Genomic DNA, 9,808 nt, shown 5'->3' with positions numbered 1-9,808 from the left:
AGCGTAGACAAGCCCATGAGAGTTGCTAGTGGGCACTCGCTTGGACGCTAAGAATGGGGTGATCCCATGAGGGTCGCTAGCAGGGATGTTGGGTCCAAGTGTTAACAATATAGCTTCTACCACATTATCAAACTCCAATAGTACTATCTCAATAGCCAAGTCAAAGATCTATTTTGTTACTTGATATATTGCAGTTGCTGATATTGTGCGGAAGATAACTATTCAGATATTGTTGTTATAGTTTAAATTCAAATGTATATATAAGCTAGATTTTATTCAAATGTATAGATAGCTAGATATTGTTTGTTTGAATTTAAACTATAGTTAGATAGGTTACATGATCTATTGTACGTGTATAAATATACACTTTGATAATAATACAATTCATTCAAACTCAGAAGCTTTCATGGTATTAGAGCTACTAGCTCACGCAACTCTATAATTTTTTCCGCTCTTTTCTTATTTTTCTCTCTATGGCTTCTGCCTTTATTGCTCCTAACTTGGTCAGCTTGTTATTACCAAGTTGGATGGCCCCAACTACTTAGTGTGGCTGAATAAGTTTTTACCTATTTTGAAAACTAATGATTTGATGGGCTTCGTGGATGGTTCTGAGCCATGCCCATCAAAGTTCCTTCTGGATGATGAAGGAAAGGTCACTGCTAGTGTCACTCCAGAGTTTCAGTTATGGACCAAGAAGGATCAGTTCGTATTGAGTTGGATCATTGCTACTCTGTCCGACAAGGTCTTTCCTACTATTTTTGGTGTCCATACTGCTCATGATGCTTGGTTATCTCTCGTTAACCGCTTTGCTTCTGATTCGACATCTCGTGTCCAGTATCTTCGCCGTCTACTCTAGAGTCTTCACCAAGGTTCTCAAAGTTGTATAAAATATGTTGAACATGCCAAGTACCTTGCTGTCGAACTTGGTGCGGTTGGTAAAGTTATTGACGATGATGATCTTATTGCCTTTATGTAACCTATCTAAAGTCTTTTGCAAGCTGCTATAATAGGAATCCCTGTTATAGCGGTTGGTAAAGTCTTTTGCAACCTTATTGTGGTTGGTAAAGTCTTTTACAAGCTGCTATAAATCCCTATCCCTTGAATATTTCCAAGCTGAGCTCTTATCCTATGAGCTGCTCATGGAAAACCAGAACCAGTCCCTTTCGGCTCATAGCAACCAATTTAGTATGTTTTCCTCCAAATCGCGTTCTCAAAACTTCAATCGCAAACCCAAGTTCTCTGGAAAGTCCCAACCTCGCTCCTACTCCTCTCCACACCTTGCTGTCCCTCTCTCTACACCAAAATCCACCTCAGCTCCACTTATCCCAAATCCACCAAGGTCACCATGCCAAATTTGTGGTAAACCTAGCCACAGGGCCCTAGATTGCTTTCATCGCATGGATCATGCTTATCGAGGACGTCATCCTCCTGCTCAATTGGCTGCCATGGTTGCCCATACCAATCCCAATCCTGAAGCAGATCCTTGGTATGCTGATAGTGGTGCTAACCAACACATAACATCAAGTTTGGAAAACCTCTAATTGCAGCAGCCATTTATGTAGCAGTGGCAAATGGCTCAGGTTTGTGGATTCAAAATACTGGTTCTCTTACTTTTCACACTCCACACTCCACAATCTACTTTACACCTTTCCAAAATATTACATTGTCCTCAAGCTCTTGTTAACTTGTTATCTATTAACAAGTTTTGTCGTGATAATGCGTGTTTTTTTATTCTCACCGATTCTCACTATTTTGTAAAGGACTCTCGAACAGAGATAGCTATCTTGGAAGGAAAGAGTGAAGGGGTCCTTTATCCTCTTCACCTCAGTTCATTTTCAACTAATAAACGGCAAGCCTTGACTGCCCTCTTAGGTGTCAAAGCTTCTACGGCTATGTGGCATTCCAGATTGGGCCATGTGTCTTCTCCAGTTGTCTCGCACCTCCTGCATCAATTTTCTCTTCTTGTCTACGGTATGAAGCAATTGGAAGTCGTTTGTGAACCTTGTCAACTTGGTAAAAGCAAATAGCTCCGTTTCCAACCTTCTAGCCATGTTTCCTCTCATCCCTTGGAACTCATTCATTCCGATGTCTGGTCTTGTTCTACCAAGTCGTTGGGTGGGTGTTTATATTATGTTTTATTTGTTGATGACTTTTCCAGATTTACCTGGTTGTATCCCATCTATAATAAATCAGATATCTTTCTCCTTTTTGTGAAATTCAAGTCTCTTGTGGAAAATCAGTTTTCATGTTTAATTATGCAATTTCAATCCAATGGTGGTGGTGAGTTTGTTTCCAACGCTTTCAAACAATTTCTTGATACACATGACATTCGTCATATGATTTCCTACCCTCATACGCCACAACAAAATGGCTTGGCTGAAAGGAAATATAGACACATCGTCGAGAAGGGTCTATCTCTTCTTGCTCAGTTCAACTTGGCCCCTCTATTTTGGGTAGATGCATTTCTTATGTTGGTGTTCATTATAAATTGACTTCCCACTTGTGCTCTGGACAATGTTTCACCGTATTATAAACTGTTTAACAAAAATCCTGATTACACAACATTTCGTACCTTTGGTTGTGCATGTTTCCCCCTTCTACGTCCATATACAAGTCACAAGTTAATGTTTAGAAGTAAGTGTTGCATTTTTTTGGGGTATAGTTCAGTTCAGCAAGGGTACTGATGTTTTGATCCTGTTTCTCGTCGTGTGTATGTGTCTAGAAATGTAGTCTTCTTTGAAAATGTTTTCCCTTCTAAAGAAGGGGCTCTCATATCTTCTGTTCTGTCTCCCACTGGATCATCTCTTGATTTTGTTATGCTTTAGTCTCCACTCTTCTCCTCTTCTACCATCGAGACTACTCCACCTGTGTTTATTGCTTCCCCTTCGTCTCTTGCTCTTCCTACGCTTTCCTCTGATTCAACTATGTCCACATCACATCGCTCATATGCCACTAGATGCTTCTTCATCCGTAGTCTCTACTCCATCATCTGATTCCATTGCTCCTTCCCACACCTTATTGCCCGTTGCTGATATTGCCATTCCAGCTTCTACTTCTACCAGCGATATTCCTCCTACACACTCTATAGTCATCTGTTCACGTATTGGTAATCTTAGACGACGATCCTACCCAGGCTTTCAAATGTTTTACTCTTCCCAACCTCCTGTTCATGCCCTAACCAGTATTATGATTCCTCTTGAACCCACATGCTATTCTCAAGCTGCCTTATCTCCTGATTGGCGTGCAACAATGGGTGAGGAATTTGATGCACTTATTGCAAATGGAACATGGTCTCTCTGCTCTCCTCCTCCCAATCACAATATTATACCCAATAAGGTGGTGTTTGGCAACCGGGTGGAGAGTGGCTAGATACTATACATTCTCGGTAAGGGTGCTTTGTAAACGTAACCCATCAGCAACCCATTTATGAAATTACCCTTTTAGCCTTCGTTTTTTTTTTTTTTTTTTTAGCGTACTAGCCCTCAATCTTTTCACGGTTTCAATTTGTCTTCTCCCTCACAGTTTCGAGTTGTCTTCTCCCCTTTGAGCTCTCTGTTCTATTCTCCCTGATCTTTCTTTCCATGTTGGGATTGCCATAAAGTTCTCTGCAGCTGCTGGATCTCAGACCCTGGGCTGATTCGCAAGCTTCATCATTGTAAGTGTAAACAAAAATTACAAAATCCAACACTTTGCGCTACTACTGGGTCTGGTTGCTTACCGAGAAAACGCGGGAATTTTTTGAAAGAAAATGCGTTACCCCATTTTCTGCCTTTCGGTTATAATTTCTTAACGAATCTACTAATTTTCCATGAAAGAATAAATTCTCACATTTTTTTCTCTCACTCACTCACACACTTTCCCGAATTCTCACCCAGAATTTGTTTTCCCAGTTGGCAGGTTCTTTATCCAATTACTAGTAGAATCTCTCGCATTAGATTGGAGAAGGAAAGGAAAGGAAAAGCAAGAAATGGGCAAAACGGCGACGAGCAGAGACTGGAGCCAAATCTATGCGATCTCCGATGTGGAGTAGTGGCAGACCCTGGTGTTCCTCCTCCTCCAAGCCCTTCTTTTCGACGTCCTCTCAGTGCTCTACCTACTCTACTTCGACTCCATCCGCTCCTTCTTCGTGTCCATCCTCTTTGTCACCATCTCCCTCCCCGGCGGTGCCGGCGGATTCACGGGCTCCGTCACCGCCCTCTCTGCCGTATGCCTCTTATTCGCCCCTACCAACTTCTTCTACTCCACCATGCCCCTCCACCATGCTATGGCCCTCTGCATGCTCTCCTTCGTCGACGACAGTGGACTGGACAGAAAAACAACAAATTAACAAGAGAAAGAAGAAATTGGAAGGAGGGTAAAATTGTCAATTCGCGTTGAGAAAAAGTTGAAAATTCAACTTTTCTGGTCAAAACGCATGGATGGTCAGATGCGTAAACAGTATCTAGGCGTTTGACCCAGTTGCCAAACAAAGCCTAAGTGGGATTACAAGTTAAAAGACAAGCAAGATGGTACTATCGATCGATTTAAAGCCAGGTTGGTGGCTAAGGGGTTTGATCAAGAGTGTGCAGTGGATATTACTGAAATGTTTGGCCCCGTTGTTAAATGTTCAACAATTCTGGTTCTTTTGGCCTTGGAAGTGCAGTTTGACTGGGGTATCCGTCAATTGGACATATCCAACGCATTTCTTCATGGCAATTTATTGGAGGAAGTGTATATGGAGCAACTTTGGGGATTTGTGGATTCTCAATTTTCCAATCACGTGTGCCAGTTACACAAATCTTTGTATGGGCTCAAACAAGCTCCTCGTGCTTGGTTCACATGATTATCTAAGACTCTTATGGATATTGGGTTTGTCCAATCTTCAGTGGACTCATCCTTATTTATGTTGCATCAGGTTGACATTCACATTTTTATCTTAATTTATGTTGATGATATACTTGTTACGGATACTCATCCATCTCACATTTTTGGTGTTATTACTGAATTACAGCAAGTGTTCAAGTTGAAGGATCTTGGTACCTTGGGTTATTTTCTGGGTGTTCAGGCCTACCGCTCCTCTTCAGGCTTGCATCTTCGCCAAGCTAAGTACATCATCGATCTCTTGTCTAAGACGAAGATGTTGGGTCCCAAACCATACTCTTCCCCATGCCTTGCCAGATCCAAATTATCCAAAACTGCAAGTGACCTGCTTTCTTCCACAGACATCACTGAATTCAAGCGAACCATGGGTGCCTTGCAATATTGTACAATGACAAGACTGGATATTGCATTTGTTGTTAACCAATTATGTCAACGTGTGCACAATCTCTCATCTCTTCATTGGACTGTTGCAAAATTTGTGCTTCGCTATCTTAAAGGGACTATTGATCACGATTTATGGTATACAAAAGGTTGTCTTTCTCTCCAAGCATGTTGTGACTCAGATTGGGCCAGGGATCCTGATGATCGACAATCTACCACAGGTGTTGGCATCTTCTTGGGCTCTTGCCTTGTTTCGTGGATGGCAAAGAAACAACCTGTAGTTGCTAGATTAAGTACTGAAGCTGAATATCACGCTATGTTGATTTATATTGCTGACTTGTTTTGGTTATAAATGTTATTCAAAGAAATCTGCATTCCATTATTTTCTGCACCCATCTTATGGTGTGATAATATTGGCGCTCTTGCTTTGGCTTCTAATCCGGTGTATCATGCTAGATCAAAATGTTGTGCAAATTTTAATATACTCGCAAGTGCACGAATCGTTTGCAATATAATGTTTTGCAAGTGTGAGGTCGAACCCACATGGAATTGTGTTTTTAAAAGAGCAATTTATATCTAAACTAATTAAATCCTAATCTAGTTCCAAAAAGGGTTTTGATTTTGGTTTTAAAAATTAAAAGACAAACATAAACTAATTAAAATAAACTAAGAGATAAAATACTAAGGTTTGGGAATTCACACTCACCGAATCATAACAACATACTTCCATGTTTATCAATATTAATCTGAAGTTCTCACAATTAAAATCTTAGATATGTTTTACTATGCTTCAAACAATTAATCAAAACCATCCCATGTATCTATTCATTGCACAAATCACAAGAGGAATCCAATATCAATTAAATCATCAGATGTATCCATAAATCATAAAAGATATCCAATCTTAATTGAAACACCAAATGTATCCAGAGAACAAATCACAAGGGATATCCAATTATTTAGGCAAATAAAACCAAGCAATCAATTATGTGAAATTATCTTAAATCATCAAGTGTATCCTTGAATCACAAAAGATATCCAAGAATCACTCCACACATTGAAAAGAAGTAAAACAATTGAAATATTAAACCCAATAAAATCAGATAAATAAAGACTTACATGAAAGTATTAATGTTCTTCATCAGTGAGGCTTCATCCCCAACCATAGTTGGGAATTTAGCTTCACATAAAAATAAAACCTAAATTTAAAGAAAACCTAAACTAAAAAGAGAAAAATTGTAGAATTTTGCTCTCTAGAATTCTATATTTTTTCTTGAATGCAAAGAAGTTAATTTATAGGCTTAGGGAAGTCCTAGAAGCCCTATTAAACCTAGATAATTCGGAGTTCTGTCTCCCAGTCAAAATAGAAGTTTGAAATTGGAATAGGATTTGTCCAGATTTGTGTTCTTTTATTGCGGGGCGATTTTGGCATAGTAACTACTCGAATTAGGAGTATTTTGAGTTAGCTTTCCAATGCCACTTGAATCACTTCAATCCAATATTTGAGCGGAAAGTTATGGTCAAAATATTGAGACGTGTGCAGAATCTGAATTTGAATCAAATCCGAAATTTTATCAAATCTGAATTTTAATCCAAACTGATCTTTAATTCGATTTAACCTTTTCTTGGATTTTGTTAAACTTAACCACATCATCTAGGTCTTCTCAAAGTATGCTTTCTTCCAAACTTTGCATTTTTTCCTTTAAAGCTATAGTTTTTCTTCAATGTCCTACAAAATACTAAAAATACAAAACTAACACAAAACATTAAGTAACGGCACAACTAAAGGATTAACTAATGAAAATAAAGGGTTCCAAATATGGAATATTTGGCACTTGTCACAAAACATATCGAGATCAATTACCTCTTCATTCGTGATAAGGTGATTAATTGTTGTAAAGTCTTAAGAATTTCTGTTGTGCTACCTTACCTTCAATTGGTATAGGCAGTTTGTATATATAGAGAGAATTAGTTTACAATGTAACTTTAAGATTGTTATATACTTACTTCTAGGATTACAATCCTATCTTGAACTATTTACAAACAATATTATATTATCTAAAGAGGTTGTATTTAAACATTCCTCTTCTCTTGTATATCTTGAATATTTGAATTCAAAATTGTTTATAAGAGATTATCCTTTACATGCCCCCTTAAGCTTAGTGGGGGTGCAACAACTCTGAGCTTGTTAAGAAGTGTAGAAAAAGGGCTTGCTGACAAAGGCTTGGTGAAGATGTTTGCAACTTGGTCTTTTGTATAGATAAACTAAATATCAATGGATTTAGATATTACCATGTCCCGAACAAAGTGGAAATCTATCTCCACATGCTTAGTTCGAGCATGAAAAATTGGATTTGAGGCGAGATACTTTGCCCCTATATTGTCGCTCTATAAAACCAGAGGTGTCGAGATGTCAATGCCAAGTTCAAATAATAGAGATTTTAGCCTTGAGAGTTCAACAACAGTGTTGGCCAAAGATTTGTATTCAACTTCAGTGCTTGAACGTGCCACAATTGCATATTTCTTGCAACTCCAAGAAATAAGATTGTTTCCAAGATAAACACAAAATCCACTTGTAGACCGACGATCATCACGACATCCAGCCCAATCCGCATCAGAAAATGCTTGGAGCATGTAAGAAGAGGACCATTGGATTTTTACTCCAAACTGAATGGTTTGTTTAAGGTACCGCAAGAGATGTTTTGCAGCTTGCCAGTGACTTGTGATTGAAAGGTATGTGCATAAACTGAGACAGTCTATTTACAAAAAAGGCAATGTCGGGTCTTGTGATTGAAAGGTATTGAAGGGCACCAATAGTACTCTGATACAATGTCGGAACATCAAAAACTTCACCATCAAAAGCAAATAGATGCATAGAGGTAGTCATTGGGGTGCAAATAGGTTTGGCATCAACCATTTTCGTTCTCTTAAGGATATCTAGCATATAACGTTGTTGAGACAAAAAAATGCCATCTGGAACCGAAGAGACCTCAATACCTAAGAAGAAATTTAAATCTCCCAAGTCTTTTACACCAAAATCAGATTTCATCCGAAGTAATAGATTTTCAGTGGCTGTAGAGTCTGAGCTAGTTATGATAATGTCGTTCACATATATCAATACAAACATGGTGAGTGTAGTAGATTTGTAAATAAATAGAGAAGTGTTAGACTTAGATGCTTGAAATCCAAAATCCAATAGTTTGATATTCAATTGAGAAAACTAGGCCCGTGGTGCTTGTTTTAAACCATAGAGAGCCTTTTGAAGGCGACATATATGGTTGGAATACTGAGGATGGGAGTAACCAGGGGGTTGAGACGTATAAACTTTTTCAGTTAAAACACCATGATGGAAAGCATTTTGAATATCAATCTGTCTAATAGACCAACCAGAGGAGATTGCAATGGACAAAACCAAACGTATTGTAGTAGGTTTTATCACTGGACTGAATGTTTCTTCGTAGTCAATGCCAACTTGTTGATGACAGCCCTTGGCCACTAATCTGGCCTTGTAACGATCAATGGAGCCATCTGCCTTTCTCCTGATTTGAAAAACCCACTTGTACCCAACTAAATTGTGTGCCTCCAACGCTGGAAGAAGACGCCATGTGTTGTTCTTGAGGAGAGCGTCAAATTCAGAGTTCATGGCGCTACGCCAGTTTTCATCCATGCTAGCTTGGGAGTAGCATGTAGGTTCAATCTGATTGAGATTTCCTGCAACCAAAAGAGCATGGGGAAAGGGGTGTTTGGGAGAATCATTACGAAATTTCTTTGGCTTGGTGATGTTGTTTTTGGCTCTTGTAGTCATGGGGTGAGTATTTTGAATAGGTTCGGTTGATTGCAACCTAGGAGAGGATTGTGTGGTTTCATTCAAACTGGATAATGGCCGTGTGGTTTCATACGAACTGGGTAAGGGCTGTGTGGTTTCATGGGAATTGGTTGGAGACTGTGTAGTTTCGGGTGAACTGATGGAAAAGATGTGGTATTATTTTGAGTGGGTGAGGTGGGGAACAGACTTGGTGTGCTGGAAGAGCAGATGAGGTGTGACGGTGATGTGTCATGTAGAGGGAGTACTTGGGTGGTAGGAGAGATGTGGAAGGTTGTGTTGTGGTAGGAGACAAATGCATGTGAGGAGAGAGAGATTGAGTGGAACGCATGGAATGTGGTGCATGTGCTGTAGTAGGAGACAAATGCATGTGAGGAGAGAGAGATTGAGTGGGATGTGTGGAATGTGGCACATTAGGGGTCAAAAAAAGAGTTGGTATGTGTTTCAAAATAGGTGTATATAAGCTCCGCCATGCAAAAGATGGTCTACTACCAATTCTTGCCTCCAAAAAACCTATCGTGGGAAAATACTTTGCTTGAAAAATTATCCCTAATAGACTTTCCGGCTGTTGCACCAACCTCCAGCACTGTTTAGCTAAAAGTGCCTTATGAAAAGAATGGAGGTCCCTGAAACACATTCCATCATTTGTTTTTGCGAAGCTCATTTTTTTCCAACTCATCTAGTATATTTTTCGATCATTCTCCTTGTGTCCCCACCAGAACTTCTGCATGATAGAATTTACCC

Source organism: Corylus avellana, chromosome 5, assembly GCF_965113065.1.
Source record: "Corylus avellana chromosome 5, dhCorAvel1.hap1.2, whole genome shotgun sequence".
NCBI classification, from domain to species: domain Eukaryota; kingdom Viridiplantae; phylum Streptophyta; class Magnoliopsida; order Fagales; family Betulaceae; genus Corylus; species Corylus avellana.
The sequence above is the reverse complement of the archived record's forward strand: the minus strand, read 5'-3'. Positions refer to the sequence as shown.